The sequence below is a fragment of the Phyllobates terribilis genome, unplaced genomic scaffold, assembly GCF_046119375.1.
Source record: "Phyllobates terribilis strain yellow unplaced genomic scaffold, ASM4611937v1 Scaffold_1__5_contigs__length_1240528914, whole genome shotgun sequence".
Taxonomy (NCBI): domain Eukaryota; kingdom Metazoa; phylum Chordata; class Amphibia; order Anura; family Dendrobatidae; genus Phyllobates; species Phyllobates terribilis.
The window spans coordinates 414020734-414039157 of NW_027362761.1; positions in this window are offsets into that span (position 1 = coordinate 414020734).

Genomic DNA, 18424 nt, shown 5'->3' on the forward strand with positions numbered 1-18424 from the left:
CGATGATGGAGAGCCTCCTTTTCAAAGGGATATATTAGTCCATCTTAAGCCAGACAAGAACAACCCTTTTGTTCCTAAAACACAATGAATTAGCATTTTTCACAGCAACCTTGATGCTCTTCTGTATCCGCTATTCTTTCCAAGCGGTGATCAAGGGTGGCATGAAAACCTACACCAGCAAGGAACTTCCAGAAGAATTACACAACTACAGTAATACAGTTTTCTTCTGTCTGTCCGAAATTACTTCAATCCTATTTTAAACGGTGGGAAACTGACACAACAGTACTTAGTTGACGCATACGTTAAAATTGAAGCTAATCGGCTCAATTTCATATGAATGAACCAAAAACAACTTAAAGTTGAAGACTACTGCGTTCTTCAAGAACATTTGCAAAAACAATCCATTCAAAAAGGAATTCCAATTGGAAAAACAGTAATTCTCCCGTCGTCGTTTGAAGGTAGCCCCCGCAACATGCAACAGCGTTATCAAGATGCAATGGCAATAGTAGCAAAGTATGGAAGACCTGACATTTTTATAACAATGACCTGTAATCCTAAATGGCCGGAAATTGCCGAAAATCTACAACCCTGGCAGCAAGTTGAACACAGGCCGGACTTAGTTGCACGCGTATTTCGACTAAAACTCAGCAGCCTTTTTAAAGACATCAAAAATGGCCTTTTTGGAACAGTCGTAGCAATGGTACACATCATAGAGTTTCAGAAACGAGGTCTCCCACATGTGCATATACTAATTATTTTAGACGCGGATTCCAAGTTTCGCACGGAGGACGAAATTGACAACATAGTGTGGGCTGAAATTCCTAACCAAGAAAAGTATCCTGAATTGTATAACATTGTAATCTGTATAATGGTTCATGGCCCATGCGGTGTAGCAAATCCAAAAAGTCCATGCATGGAAAACGGAAAGTGTACAAAAGGGTTTCCAAAGCAGTTGAAACAGCACACTGTTAAAGATTTGGATGGCTACCCATCCTACCGGCGACAACTGATTGATAACATTGTACACAACAAAAAGATTATAAATAACTCATGGATAGTTCCATACAACTTATTAAAACGCTACAACTGTCACATCAACATTGAAATCTGCACTTCAATAAAAAGTGTAAAATATCTTTTCAAGTACATCTACAAGGGGCATGACAAAGCTAACGTCGAAATACAACAGAAAACAGTCAATCACAATGAATCATCACGTTTTGTTGACTCAAGATATGTCAGTGCTCCAGAAGCTGCTTGGAGAATATTTGCGTTTCCAATGCATTCACAGTCCCATGCCATTATACGTTTAGCTATTCATTTACCAAATCAACAGCAGCTTTATTTCTTTGAAAATGCTCAAGTCGAAGATGTCTCAAAAACTTTAAGCACAATGTCAACATTAATGGAATGGTTTTTGCTGAACCAACGTGATGAAAACGCAAGGCAGTATTTGTATCGAGAGATTCCAGAGCATTACGTTTGGAATAAAACTTGGAAGCCAAAACAACGAGGACTTAGCAGAATAATTGGACGCATGTATACTGTTAGTGTCAAGGATCAAGAAAGATATTGCCTTCGGCTGTTACTACTGCATGTCAAAGGAGCTAGAAGTTACGAAGATTTGAAAACAGTTAATGGAGTATTGCACGATACATTTAAAGCTGCAGCTTTGGCTTTAGGACTTCTATTGGATGATACTGTGTGGACACTTACTTTAGAAGACGCAGTTACCCTACATATGCCTAAGAAACTTCGCGAATTGTTTGCCTACATTTGTGTCTTTGGACAGCCTACAAATCCAGCTCAACTTTGGGCAAATTTCAAAGAACATATAATTGAAGATTACTGCTTACGTCTTCACAACAAAAGTGGAAATTGTCAAAATTGCGAATCTTATGCCATGCAAGATGTCCAAAATGTCCTACTACTGCATGGAAAAATGTTTTCAGACTTTAATTTGCCACAGCCTGCAAGTCAAGTTCCACAAATTCAAGAGTATGACGAAGCTTATGAATTATTGTTGGCAACAGAGAAGAAAACTCCTTAAATCAACAACAACGGATTGCATATGACACTATTGTGAGCGCTGTAGAAAACCAAGCCGATCCAATGCCAAAATGTTTCTTTATTGACGGTCCTGGAGGCAGCGGTAAAACATACCTCTATGAAGTTTTAATGCATCACGTTAGAGGGTTGGGAAAAGTCGTATTGCCATTGGCTACAACAGGTATTGCAGCAAACCTTTTATGAGGAGGTCACACTATGCATTCACTTTTTGGGATACCAGTTGCAGTCAATGAAATCTCCGTTTCCAGAATCAAACAAGACACATTTGCAGGAAAACAGTTAAACAGTGCAAATCTTTTGATACTTGATGAGTGCACCATGGCACCCAAATATGCTTTGAGCTTAATTTACAGACTTCTGCGTGAAGTTATGACTACAAATGTTGCAGAAAAAAATGAAATTCCTTTTGGAGGTAAAGTTTTTGTCCTTGGCGGAGATTTTAGGCAATGCTTTCCAGTTGTATCAAATGGAACAAGAACAAATATTATCGAGTCCACCTTAAAAATGTCTGACCTTTGGAAACAGTTTAATCAACTCCAACTAATTAACAACATGCGATCTTCTGACCCAGAGTACAGCAACTGGCTTCTTAAACTTGGTAATGGTAAACTTAGCAATGAATATAACCTTGGAGAAGACATTATTGAAATACCAGAAGACATGTTGTGCACTGACTGCATCGTAAGTGATGTTTTTGGACAACGTGTTGAAATTTATTTGAACGACCAAAGCAGTGTTGAGAGGGCTTCTTCCTATGCAATTCTCTGTCCCAAGAACGATGACGTAGCTCTGCTAAATTCCCGTGTGATGGATAGAATGCCTGGAGAGTATAAATTGTACAAAAGTGATGATTCGGTGGATGTAGATAATGAAGATGAACGAGAGCATTATCCAGTTGAATTTTTAAATAGTGTTACGCCATCAGGAATGCCATCCCACAGACTACAACTTAAAGTTGGAGCAATCGTAATGCTGCTGCAGAATCTAAATACAAGAAATGGTCTATGTAATGGAACTCGTCTTATTGTTACTGGACTCCATTCGCACATAATTCAATCAAGAGTGATCACTGGATCTGCAAAAGGAGACAAAGTGTTCATTCCACGCATTGATTTATGTCCTTCAGACACTGGTCTTCCATTTAGGCTTCGACGTCGACAGTTTCCAGTAAAACCATCATTTGCCATGACAATAAACAAGTCACAAGGTCAAACTCTACACCGTGTTGGCATATATTTACCGTGCCCGTTTTTGGTCATGGACAACTCTATGTTGCATTTTCAAGAGTTAAAATGAGATCCAATGTCAAGGTGCAAGTTTTGGATACCCATTTACAAGGAAAGTTGCTTACAGATAGTCCAAAAGTATTCACCAAAAATGTCATGTACAAAAATATTTTAGGTTGATATTGTTAAGAAATATTTTCTAGGGTCGTACTTCTTTAGTCTGATGATTTATTTTAAAATATAGTTAGATATTCATGGAATAGTTTATATATTTCGATCATCTATTTAATAATTTTGTTCAGTTGTATTAAGTTCTATAAGCAATAATATTTAATAATAAAGTATTATTTTACACAGAAAATTCTGTGTATTCATTATATTATTCTTAAATCTTCATAGGGGCATCTGCAGCATGTGCTACTAAACTGAATGCAGATTTGTGCCTCTCCACACACTTAGTCCCGGCGTGGAAAGGAGCGAATCTACAGACAGCAGCTACTCAGGGCAGTATCTGAGAGCGTGTGCTGTGCCTCACATCCTGCGAGGAGCTGCTGAAAACAGAACAGACAGCGCTAGAGCAAAGAAAAGGAAACAAGGTGAGTATTAGGGTTTAGTTTTTTAACTGTGCTGGGGGAATGGGGAAATTAGTAGGTCATACAAAACCAGGATGAGAGGGCCATACAAGCCAGGATGAGGAAGCCGTACAATCCAAGATAAGGAAGCCATACAAACCAGGATTAGGGGAATGACAGAGCCATACAAACCACAATTACAGAATAAGGTACCATACATACCAGCATATGGAAATTGAACAGTAGGTGCTGCATTTCCCACCCTAGGCTTATACTCAAGTCAATAAATTGTCCCTTTTTTTTTGTTCAGAAATTATGGGTCTCGGCTTCTACTCGGGTCACCGCACACAGGCAGCATGTACCCTTGGCTGCAGCTGGCTCTTGCTTCCGCTTATGTGACAACTATTTGCAGCTGCAGCCAAGCAGTCTCCTGTTTCGCGTTCCACGGTGAGTGATGGACTGTGGCCGGGGTTATCCCACATGCCGTCACACCCGGCATTCACCGCACGAGCATTCATTGACAGATCGCGCTGTGGATGCTGGATGTGACACGATGAGAGATAACCCCGCCCACAGCCCGTCATTCACTGTGGTACATGGAACAGAAGACCCCTGGCTGCAGCGGAAAATAGTCGTGATGTAAGCGGAAGCAAGATCCGGCTGCAGGCGGGAAAATTACGTGCTGGCTGTGTATCTGCGATGTTGTCACAAGCAGTATTGACAACATGACGTAATGACTAAATTCATTAGGGGCCCCTGGGGGATAAATTGTGAGGTTAATTTAAAGTAGTACACAACTCATTTAAACACTGCTTCGCTGCTTAGTCGCGCCCGGTCAGCCGCATACATATTCTAGAATACCCAATGCATTAGAATCAGGCCACCATCTAGTTAAGCAATAATTCTGGAACATCTTTTCTAAGAAATCTATATTCGCAGCAATTAAACACTGATGGTTTGCATTATGAATATGATATGTTGTCTTTATGAAGGATGCAACCCTGAAATGTATTGACTGCTTTATCTGCAAGATAAACAACCATTGTTAAAAATAAACGTCATTAGGTGATTGCTGGTCAGAAACCGCGTAGCAGATTGATGTCAGTATTTTTATTACTTGATATCAATTGCGGGATGAGAGCAGGGACATAGGTGGTGTGCAGCCCAATGAATAGTGAACCTAAAGAAATGTAGCTAAGAAGTGCCGCTGTCGTCCTGAAGTGGTGTTGGAGTGCCAGAGTACTACAGCGAAGAATGGATCTAATAAATGGAACAGGGATGCTCCGCAACCCAATTATAAGGATAAGGCCAAGAGAAAGAGGAATGAAGGATTAGCAGGGGTGAGAGACATTCGCTCCACCTTATATTGCAGAGTCAACCTACAGAGAAAAAGATGAACTGCAGAACAAAAGATGTGGGTTTATAGAGAAACTCCCACCTGCAGGAGGGCTGTTGTGAAAGATGCTTGGTCCAAAGATACATGCAACATGTGGAGGCTGAATGTTTGGGCACTGCATCAAAGGACCAGATGCCAAGATGGATGGAGGTAAGAGGATTCCCAACCACTGGAAGTTAGTTGTAGCCTGGCTGTATTGTGCCCTCGTCTCTTGCTTGTGCCTTGATCCATACAGACAAAGCTGCTACATAGTCAGGAATATTCACCGCACTTGTCATGAATGCAATTTGTTTTATTTCAAAAATCAAATGCAGGTATACATAAGCTCAGAACAAGCATGAAGTGCAGGGTATCAATGCGACACAACTTTTCGACCCGTTCCCAGGCCTTGTTCAAAAGGTCGCTCTTAGTGTAGAAAGCCTGCCCCGGAGTAGGTACACATGAAGTGGCATGCACATCAGAGGAGCCAGAGCTCACATTCCAAAACCACAATCAAGGACAGATCCTTTTGCTTTACCCCGTCAGGTGCTACAAGTGTTCTGTATACCTACTCTGGGACAAGCTTCCTACACTAAGAGCAACTTTGTGAACAAGACCCGGGAAATGGTCGAAACGTTGTGTCGCATTTATTCCCTGCACCTTATGCTTGTTCTGAGCTTATGTGATTTTTTAAATAAAAAAAAATTGTTTAAAAAAAAAAGAGTGTGCTGTGAATATTCCTGACCAGATGTTCCAGGGGCTCAGAACTTCCTGCCACCAGCACTTCGCCTCTACTACTGTGTGCACGCCAATTATCCTCTACTACTAAGCTGCTATATAGTTATGGAACCATTCCTTTATATAAACTGTTGCTAACTGTTCATATCACACTGTAACTGAAAGCATGTACTGTAAATACAGTACGTTTGTTGTAACCACCCTGTTTGTGTCTGAGACTGAACTTCTAAAAGGGATTTTTAATTTTAAGAAAAGTAGTCCCTAAACAAACTCAGACAGTACTCACCCTCCCCTGGTTCACTGCTGACTCTCCTCTGCTGCTCTGTCGCCACCGGTACTGGGCCAGGGAAGGGTGAGTAGTATCTTAGTTTGATGCTTAACAAACATGCAGTCCTCAGTGGGGAACACTTTTCTATATGTATTAAACTCCTTTAATAAAGTTTTAAATTTGTTTCAAATGTTAACCCCTTGTCCACCTGACGACGTCATTCAGAGGGAAATACAATATAGCAAGCCTCTGCCCCTCTGCAAACCCAGAGGCATCATAGGAAATGTAGACTGCATTAAGGGAATCATATCAGAGGGGACTAAGGAATCAAAAATGCAGTCAATGCAGAAATGGCACATCAACTAAAAGTATAGCGTACATAAGGCATACGCAAGAGTACACCTGCAGTCTAAGGGCAATTTACAACAATACTATACCATGTATGCTACATGACTGTGAAGTCAAGTTTTTGCACAATATGTAAACCGTGTCTTATTTTATGTAAACTGCATTTTGCATCACTGTTTTTATTTGTAAGAACAGAATGATTTTAGTGGCTTTGGTCCAGTTTGGATGTTGCATTTATATTTGCAAAGGGAAACTATGATTGCACAGGTATTTGTATAACTGGGCTGGCAGGAGGTATTATTTTTCATCTCATAGTTCTTTATGCTCTATATAACTTTGCATAGTTTTGCATGCGTATTTACATCTTCAATATCCTTAGCTCAAAATGACCTTGGGTAAATATTGCACACAAAAACTTGTTTTAAAACAACTTTAATGCTTTTATGAAAGGATGTGATTCGTCTTAAAAAATGCCTCATCCTTAAAGAATTGTGGCAGGAATTTTTGTAATTGCTAATCCAAGCAGGCATGTCAAGCACTTTACATCTGCTCTGTCCAAACCCTGCATTGTTCAAAGTAACAATGTAAAAATGTTTTTCAAAGATGTATTTGGGCTTGTGATCATTGCAAGCGTGCACTGACTTGTATTAAACATCTATACCAGGAGCAAATGTGCGCATTCCCTGAAGTAGTCACATATTATAGTCATTGATGAACACTTGCTGCACATTCCAGGACTTCACTGTTTTCATTTAGACATCACAAATGGCTTCACATCTGCTTATGGAATATCTGTTTTAATCCTCTTGTTGTTATTTACTATATATTTTTCTCATTTTAAAATTTTAATATATTATATTTTTATATTTTAGCGGCTCAGTTTACATTTACATATGAACGAAAGCCACAACAGAAACAGATACCACCAGCTCCCACTGGACCTCATTGACTTATTATGATGTGTCAAGTTCCATGGTGGCGTCTTAGACAGGAATGAAAATTTTTTTTTTCCACATCATATACTATGAATTCTGTGGTGGAGGCTTTGAATGGCTGGAAATGTGAATAAAGTCTTAGGTTCTGTTGACACTAATGTTTGGGGCTCTGTTCGGCAATGGAGTCCTATGGACCCCAAGGCAAAAGTTGGACGTGACCCTCTTCCTTGAAGAAAAATGCAAATATAATTCATAATTGTTACAAAAAACATGGCAATAAGAACATTTTCAAAGTAATATGTCTAAATAATGCAGTCATATAGTTACTGAATGACAAATATTACCCCCATATTATTATTGAACAAAACCTACTATACCAAGACTAAAATCCTAATAATACTACATATACTACCACACCATGACTATATATTACTATTGCATAATGTCTGAATATTACCACCATCCTATTTCTGAGCACTCACTATACCAAGACTAATATACCAATAATACCACTTAAAAGAGACAAATAATTCCACAACACCACGGCAAGGCCACATATTTACCACCATACTGAATATTAATAAAAGATCACAGTACTAACATATTACCAGCATAAAATATTACCCCCATGCAATGACCATCTGGTCAAAGGTAACAAAATATTCAGTACAGATACTCACTGGTGACATCTCCAATGAAAGTAATTAATATTCTCTTTTCTTCTTCATCTGGCGCAAACCACTGTTACTACTTACAGCCAGGATTCGACTCTGCAAAATATAACTCACAGACATCTATGGCTGATCACTTTTAGAGCACCTTCTCAACATTTTCACCCATTTCTACAATAACAGTACCGCCTTTTGTCCCACAGTAACAGCATCAGCAAAAATAAAACACAGCAGTGACGTTCCCCTACGTGTCCCACATACAGTAGTAATGTCTATGTCCATTTTGAACCCACATACATTAGAATTGCCCCCACCGTGGCACCCATATAGTAGCATTGTCCTCCTATTATGCCCCCATAAAGGTGCAATATCCCTCTTTGTGGCCCAGATATAGTAGTGATATTCCCCTATATGGCCCCCATTCATTAATAATATTCCTCTTGTGGCCCCCATATAGTAATAATGTCCCTCAACTCTGGCCCCATAAATTAATATTGGCACACTATATGGCCCCCATATAATAATGTTCCACAATTCTGGACCCCATAAATTGTCATGTGTTGTAATATTGTAGGGTCCAGCAATTCTAGCTGCCATAAGTTATTCTCCCATTGTGACCCCCATGTTGTCATAATGTCCGAATATTCTAGCCTCTATACATTATCATTAGCCCCTATGTGGACCATATTGTGCATCCACTGTGCTGTACAATTAAAGAAAAAAAATTCTCTAACTTGTTCTAGCTCCCACATCCAGCAGCTTTGTCATCTTCATACATCGCCTAGTTGGCTCCCTGCCCTGCACTCTATTGCTGGAAGCCTAATAGAGGCGCTGCTGCATAGCATGCCGGCAACACATCGTAGGAGGCTTAATGATAACTATAGCTATAAACAGTACAGACCAAAAGTTTGGACACACCTTCTCATTTAAAGATTTTTCTGTATTTTCATGACTATGAAAATTGTACATTCACACTGAAGGCATCAAAACTATGAATTAACACATGTGGAATTATATACTTAACAAAAAAGTGTGAAACAACTGAAAATATGTCTTATATTCTAGGTTCTTCAAAGTAGCCACCTTTTGCTTTGATGACTGCTTTGCACACTCTTGGCATTCTCTTGATGAGCTTCAAGAGGTAGTCACCGGAAATGGTCTTCCAACAATCTTGAAGGAGTTCCCAGAGATGCTTAGCACTTGTTGGCCCTTTTGCCTTCACTCTGCGGTCCAGCTCACCCCAAACCATCTCTATTGGGTTCAGGTCTGGTGACTGTGGAGGCCAGGTCATCTGGCGTAGCACCCCATCACTCTCCATCTTGGTCAAATAGCCCTTACACAGCCTGGAGGTGTGTTTGGGGTCATTGTCCTGTTGAAAAATAAATGATGGTCCAACTAAACGCAAACCGGATGGAATAGCATGCCGCTGCAAGATGCTGTGGTAGCCATGCTGGTTCAGTATGCCTTCAATTTTGAATAAATCCCCAACAGTGTCACCAGCAAAGCACCCCCACACCATCTCCTCCATGCTTCATGGTGGGAACCAGGCATGTAGAGTCCATCCGTTCACCTTTTCTGCGTCGCACAAAGACACGGTGGTTGGAACCAAAGATCTCAAATTTGGACTCCTCAGACCAAAGCACAGATTTCCACTGGTCTAATGTCCATTCCTTGTGTTCTTTAGCCCAAACAAGTCTCTTCTGCTTGTTGCCTGTCCTTAGCAATGGTTTCCTAGCAGCTATTTTACCATGAAGGCCTGCTGCACAAAGTCTCCTCTTAACAGTTGTTGTAGAGATGTGTCTGCTGCTAGAACTCTGTGTGGCATTGACCTGGTCTCTAATCTGAGCTGCTGTTAACCTGCGATATCTGAGGCTGGTGACTCGGATAAACTTATCCTTAGAAGCAGAGGTGACTCTTGGTCTTCCTTTCCTGGGGCGGTCCTCATGTGAGCCAGTTTCTTTGTAGCGCTTGATGGTTTTTGCAACTGCACTTGGGGACACTTTCAAAGTTTGCCCAATTTTTCGGACTGACTGACCTTCATTTCTTAAAGTAATGATGGCCACTTGTTTTACTTTACTTAGCTGCTTTTTTCTTGCCATAATACAAATTCTAACAGTCTATTCAGTAGGACTATCAGCTGTGTATCTACCTGACTTCTGCACAACACAACTGATGGTCCCAACCCCATTTATAAGGCATGAAATCCAACTTATTAAACCTGACAGGGCACACCTGTGAAGTGAAAACCATTTCCGGTGACTGCCTCTTGAAGCTTATCAAGAGAATGCCAAGAGTGTGCAAAGCAGTCATCAAAGCAAAAGGTGGCTACTTTGAAGAACCTAGAATATAAGACATATTTTCAGTTGTTTCACACTTTTTTGTTAAGTATATAATTCCACATGTGTTAATTCATAGTTTTGATGCCTTCAGTTTGAATGTACAATTTTGATAGTCATGAAAATACAGAAAAATCTTTAAATGAGAAGGTGTGTCCAAACTTTTGGTCTGTACTGTATATATATAGTTATATATAACTGCAGACACCTAGAATCTTGGCCAAATAACTTCATAAATGTCACAGTCAAGTGCAACGGATACTTATAAAAGATTAGGCACAAGGAGGGAACTCCCTCTGCCACCTTATTGCCCACACACCAACCCTACTATGCATTGTTATGACATTCAGGTAACTTATGAAAGCTTTTCTGACTTCCAGAGACAGGACCAATCAATTGCCCGTCAGCTTCATTCTAACAGGAATATTATATTGCAGTACAAAAGTATTGTAATGTAATGTATGAGCGATCAGGAGATTGCATGTTCATGTCCTCATGTGCAGGGTACACTATCTGCGGCACGAAAGTCGCAAGTGGCTCGCACTGCTGTTATTTGTGGCCGGTACAGTGTGGACCAGAAACATAGCTGATTGCTTCTCTATGAAGATTAGAAACTGGAGAGGAGAGAGCTCATTGGTTGTTATAGTGTGTGAAAGGAGCCTGTATTAATCAATGCATGCTCCTCTTGGCAGTAACAGAAAAATTTTATTGGTTACTGAAGGGCTCCAATCACAGAGCCATACCGCTGCGCTGTGTGACAGGAGCATCTACACTGAAGACGCTCACTAACTATTCTCATCCCAAATTCTACAGCAGGAAGGCTTAACTTCTGCAGAAGAGGAGGAGAGATGTTTGTTCTCCACCTAGCCTCTGTATGACAATCTCATTCTACTTTATGCTGAGGGACAAGGTGTAAAGAATTTACTTAAACGGTGTCTGCTGCATGTCTGATATGTAAACTGTGTGTGCTGCATGTGTTATATGTGAGCAGTGTCTGCTGCATGTCTGATATGTAAGCAGTGTGTGCTGCATGTGTTATATGTGAGCAGTGTCTGCTGCATGTCAGATATGTAAACTGTGTGTGCTGCATGTGTTATATGTGAGCAGTGTCTGCTGCATGTCTAATATGTAAACCGTGTCTGCTGCTTGTGGATATGTGAGCAGTGTCTGCTGCATGTCTGATATGTAAACTGTGTGTGCTGCATGTGTTATATGTGAGCAGTGTCTGCTGCATGTCTGATATGTAAGCAGTGTGTGCTGCATGTGTTATATGTGGGCAGTGTCTGCTGCATGTCTGATATGTAAACTGTGTCTGCTGCATGTGTTATATGTGAGCAGTGTCTGCTGCATGTCTGATATGTAAACTGTGTCTGCTGCTTGTGGATATGTGAGCAGTGTCTGCTGCATGTCTGATATGTAAGCAGTGTGTGCTGCATGTGTTATATGTGGGCAGTGTCTGCTGCATGTCTGATATGTAAACCGTTTCTGCTGCTTGTGGATATGTGAGCAGTGTCTGCTGCATGTCGGATATGTAAACTGTGTGTGCTGCATGTGGATATGTGAGCAGTGTCTGCTGCATGTCTGATATGTAAACTGTGTGTGCTGCATGTGTTATATGTGAGCAGTGTCTGCTGCATGTCTGATATGTAAGCAGTGTGTGCTGCATGTGTTATATGTGGGCAGTGTCTGCTGCTTGTCTGATATGTAAACTGTGTCTGCTGCATGTGTTATATGTGAGCAGTGTCTGCTGCATGTCTGATATGTAAACCATGTCTGCTGCTTGTGGATATGTGAGCAGTGCCTTCTGCATGTCTGATATGTAAACCGTGTGTTTGCTACATGTGTTATATGTGAGCAGTGTCTGCTGCATGTCTGATATGTAAACTGTGTGTGCTGCTTGTGGATATGTGAGTGGTGTCTACTGCATGTCTGATATGTGAGCGTTGTGTGTGCCGCTTGTGGGTATGTGAGCGGTGTGTGTGTTGCATGCGTGATATGTGAGCAGTGTGTGTGCTGCATGTGTGATATGTGAGTGGCATGTGTGCTGCATGCGTGATAGGTGACCAGTGTGTGTGCTGCATGTGTGATATGTGAGCGGTTTGTGTGCTGCATGTGTGATATGTCAGCAGTGTGTGCAGCATGTGGTTATGTGAGCAGTATGTGTGCTACATGTGGATATGTTGTGTGTGATATGTGAACAGTGCATGTGCTGCATGTGTCGTATGTAAGTTGTGTGTGCTGCATGTGAATATGTAAACAGTGTGTGCTGCATGTGTGATATGTGAGTGGTGTGTGTACTGCATGGGGATGTAGGAACAGTAAGTGTGCTGCATGTGTGATATGTGAGCGGTGTGTGTGCTACATGTTTGATATGTGAGCAGAGTGTGTGCTGCATGTGGATATGTGAACAGTGTGTGTGCAGCATGTTTGATATGTGAGCAGTGTGTGTATTGCATGTGGATGTGTGAGCGGTGTGTGTGCTGCATGTGTGATATATGAGCAGTGTGTCTGCTTCATGTCTGATATGTGAGTGGTGTGTATGCTGCTTGTGGATATGTGAGAGGTGGAGGAAGCACAATAGCACCTGAAATGTTTGGTTGCGATGGTGGAAGATCATATGTGTGAGCTCGCCGTGTGTGGGAGCTCTTTTGCACATTGCCACCAGATGATTCTTTGCCACTCTGTGTGCTCTATAAGAAGAAATAAGCCGTGGAAGTCCTAGCCTGACGGGCATTCAAACGTTTGGCTGCGTCCAGATAAATCAAATTCTTATGATCAATGAAAACCAGTATAGGATGTCAAGCCCCCTCCAAAAAATGTCGCCAATGCTCGAACACGAGTTTAATAGCCAAAACTCACAATTCCCAACATCATAGTTGAGCTCTGTCTCAGAAATTTTTTTTGAAAAGAAAGCACAGGGATGCACCCTATCCTCACCCTCCTGGAACAGAACTTCCCCTACGCCTATAGATGAGGCACCACCTCAACCAAAAATGGCTTGGTCTCATCCGTCTGGATAAGAACAGGAGCAGAGCTGAACCTCTCATTGAGATACTCAAAAGCTTCAATAGCCTCAGTGGACCATTGGACTCTATTAGCACCCTTCTTGGTGAGATCAGTAATGGGTTTAGCGATGACAGAGAAATTCTTTATGAATTTCCTGTAATAATTGGCAAACCCCAAAAACCTCTGTACAGACTTCAAACCCTCAGGCCTCGGTCACTCCAGCACAGCCTAAACTTCCACCGAGTCCATCTCAAAACCATCACAAGAGACAAAGTAACCCAAAAAACAAATTTTCTGGACAGCAAACTGACACTTCTACAATTTAGCAAAGAGTGTGTTATCTCTCAGTATCTGAAAAACTTGGCGGACTCTCTGCCAATGAGACTCAAGATCCGATGAATAAATCAAAATGTCATCCAGATAAACAATAACACTGCTACCGATCAAGGGTCTCAGAATGTCATTGATGACATTTTGAAAAAATGCAGGAGCGTTAGTAAGCCAAAAAGCCATCACCAAACACTCAAAATGTCCTTCTGGGGTGTTAAAATTAGAGATGAGCGTTGTTCGACTCGAACTGTTCGCCAATCTCAAATTCGAGCTGTTTTGGGCGGTGTTCGAGCCGTTCGGCGAACACGAACGATTTGAGAAAAATTCGGCTGTTAGAGGTTATGTTCGATAACTGTTCGTGCACCAAAATCATAACTGGATTTTTTCTCAGTAATGATGAAAATTAATGTTAATACGCAGTTTGAGTGTACAGCGGGGTGGGGGGAGGGGCAGGGGATGGATCTCTGCAGGAATAATGAAGATCTCCATTTTTTTTTCTCTTTCCCGCATTTACAGTGGGGAGGTGCAATCTGTCAGCCTATCAGCAGCGCACACACGGAGCGAAGTGCTTTTTTTCACACAAGCAAGGGCATGTGTCATTGGCAGTGTATGTCACATGTCCTTGCCCTATAAGACCAAGCCATTTTCCCCGTCGCCACCATTTTCTCACTGCTGCAGCTGCGTGTTAGACGGCACCGCTGTTGCTGTGTGCGCTATACCTTGTTAATTTCAAGCCAATTTTCGCACAAATCTACAGATAGCTTGGGAGTAGGGAATAGTTGTGATTGCAGTCCTTTTAAGGACTAGGTTACAGCATTTCCTACGACTTTTATCAGGCAGGTCTGTGCTCTTAAATAGATAGATTGTGAGAGTAAAGACTAATTGTAATTGCAGTCCTTTTCAGGACTAGGTTACATCAGTTCCTATCAGTTTTTGCCAGGCAGGTCTGTGCCAGTGCTGTGCAAGTTTTTTTCACAGCATTTGGCTGAATCTAGCAAAGCTAATCCTTTTTGGCCTATTGCAGAGTGTGTTAGTCAGTGGAGTAGCCTATCTGTGTTGCAAGATATACCACCTGTGTATAGAATACCAATTTTTTTACTGCACCTAGTGAAGTAAAATCTTTTGGGCATAGCATCATTCTATTAGTCCATCTATACTGACCTCCATCTGGTTGCAAATTGAATATAATTTTTTTCTGCATCTAGCTCTGAAAAAATATTTGGCCTTCTAGCAGTGTGTGGGACTTGTTCTATTAGTCCATCTATACTGACCTCCATCACGCTGCAAATTCAAAATAATTTTTTGTCTGCATCTAGCTCTGAAAAAATATTTGGCCTTCTAGCAGTGTGTGGGACTTTCTCTATTAGTCCATCTATACTGACCTCCATCAGGTTGCAAATTAAAAATAATTTTTATCTGCATCTACCTCTGAAAAAATATTTGGGCTTCTAGCTGTGTGTGGGACTTGTTTTATTAGTCCATCTATACTGACCTCCATCAGATTGCAAACTGAATATAATTTTTTTCTGCATCTAGCTCTGAAAAAATATTTGGCCTTCTAGCAGTGTGCGGGACTTTCTCTATTATTCCATCTATACTGACCTCCATCAGGTTCCAAATTAAAAATAATTTATATCTGCATCTAGCTCTGAAAAAATATTTGGCCTTCTAGCAGTGTGTGGGACTTTCTCTATTAGTCCATCTATACTGACCTTCATCAGGTTGTAAATTAAAAATAATTTTTTGTCTGCATCTAGCTCTGAAAAAATATTTGGCCTTCTAGCAGTGTGTGGGACTTTCTCTATTAGTCCATCTATACTGACCTCCATCAGGCTGCAAATTAAAAATAATTTTTATCTGCATCTACCTCTGAAAAAATATTTGGCCTTCTAGCTGTGTGTGGGACTTGTTCTATTAGTCCATCTATACTGACCTCCATCAGGTTGCAAACTGAATATAATTTTTTTCTGCATCTAGCTCTGAAAAAATATTTGGCCTTCTAGCAGTGTGTGGGACTTTCTCTATTAGTCCATCTATACTGACCTCCATCAGGTTGCAAACTGAATATATTTTTTTTCTGCATCTACCTCTGAAAAAATATTGGGCTTCTAGCTGTGTGTGGGACTTGTTCTATTAATCCATCTGTACAGACCTCCATCAGGTTGCAAACTGAATATAATTTTTTTCTGCATCTACCTCTGAAAAAATATTTGGGCTTCTAGCTGTGTGTGGGACTTGTTCTATTAGTCCATCTATACTGACCTCCATCAGGTTGCAAACAGAATATAATTTTTTTCTGCATCTAGCTCTGAAAAAATATTTGGCCTTCTAGCAGTGTGTGGGACTTTCTCTATTAGTCCATCTATACTGACCTCCATCAGGTTGCAAATTAAAAATAATTTATATCTGCATCTAGCTCTGAAAAAATATTTGGCCTTCTAGCAGTGTGTGGGACTTTCTCTATTAGTCCATCTATACTGACCTCCATCAGGTTGCAAATTAAAAATAATTTTTTGTCTACATCTAGCTCTGAAAAAATATTTGGCCTTCTAGCAGTGTGTGGGACTTTCTCTATTAGTCCATCTATACTGACCTCCATCAGGTTGCAAATTAAAAATAATTTATATCTGCATCTAGCTCTGAAAAAATATTTGGCCTTCTAGCAGTGTGTGGGACTTTCTCTATTAGTCCATCTATACTGACCCCCATCAGGTTGCAAACTGAATATATTTTTTTTCTGCATCTACCTCTGAAAAAATATTGGGCTTCTAGCTGTGTGTGGGACTTGTTCTATTAATCCATCTATACAGACCTCCATCAGGTTGCAAACTGAATATAATTTTTTTCTGCATCTACCTCTGAAAAAATATTTGGGCTTCTAGCTGTGTGTGGGACTTGTTCTGTTAGTCCATCTATACTGACCTCCATCAGGTTGCAAACTGAATATAATTTTTTTCTGCATCTAGCTCTGAAAAAATATTTGGCCTTCTAGCAGTGTGTGGGACTTTCTCTATTAGTCCATCTATACTGACCTCCATCAGGTTGCAAATTAAAAATAATTTATATCTGCATCTAGCTCTGAAAAAATATTTGGCCTTCTAGCAGTGTGTGGGACTTTCTCTATTAGTCCATCTATACTGACCTCCATCAGGTTGCAAAGTAAAAATAATTTTTTGTCTGCATCTAGCTCTGAAAAAATATTTGGCCTTCTAGCAGTGTGTGGGACTTTCTCTATTAGTCCATCTATACTGACCTCCATCAGGTTGCAAACTGAATATATTTTTTTTTTGCATCTACCTCTGAAAAAATATTGGGCTTCTAGCTGTGTGTGGGACTTGTTCTATTAATCCATCTATACAGACCTCCATCAGGTTGCAAACTGAATATAATTTTCTTCTGCATCTACCTCTGAAAAAATATTTGGGCTTCTAGCTGTGTGTGGGACTTGTTCTATTAATCCATATATACAGACCTCCATCAGGTTGCAAACTGAATATAATTTTTTTTCTGCATCTACCTCTGAAAAAATATTTGGGCTTCTAGCTGTGTGTGGGACTTGTTCTATTAGTCCATCTATACTGACCTCCATCAGGTTGCAAACTGAATATAATTTTTTTCTGCATCTAGCTCTGAAAAAATATTTGGCCTTCTAGCAGTGTGTGGGACTTTCTCTATTAGTCCATCTATACTGACCTCCATCAGGTTGCAAATTAAAAATAATTTTTTGTCTGCATCTAGCTCTGAAAAAATATTTGGCCTTCTAGCAGTGTGTGGGACTTTCTCTATTAGTCCATCTATACTGACCTCCATCAGGTTGCAAATTCAAAATATTTTTTTGTCTGCATCTAGCTCTGAAAAAATATTTGGCCTTCTAGCAGTGTGTGGGACTTTCTCTATTAGTCCATCTATACTGACCTCCATCAGGCTGTAAATTAAAAATAATTTTTATCTGCATCTACCTCTGAAAAAATATTTGGCCTTCTAGCTGTGTGTGGGACTTGTTCTATTAGTCCATCTATACTGACCTTCATCAGGTTGCAAACTGAATATAATTTTTTTCTGCATCTAGCTCTGAAAAAATATTTGGCCTTCTAGCAGTGTGTGGGACTTTCTCTATTAGTCCATCTATACTGACCTCCATCAGGTTGCAAATTAAAAATAATTTATATCTGCATCTAGCTCTGAAAAAATATTTGGCCTTCTAGCAGTGTGTGGGACTTTCTCTATTAGTCCATCTATACTGACCTCCATCAGGTTGCAAACTGAATATATTTTTTTTCTGCATCTACCTCTGAAAAAATATTTGGGCTTCTAGCTGTGTTTAGGACTTGTTCTATTAGTCCATCTATACTGACCTCCATCAGGTTGCAAACTGAATACAATTTTTTTGTGCATCTACCTCTGAAAAAATATTTGGGCTTCTAGCTGTGTGTGGGACTTGTTCTATTAGTCCATCTATACTGACCTCCATCAGGTTGCAAATTGAATATATTTTTTTTCTGCATCTAACCCAGCCAATAGTTTTGGCCTAATACCACAGTTTGGCCAC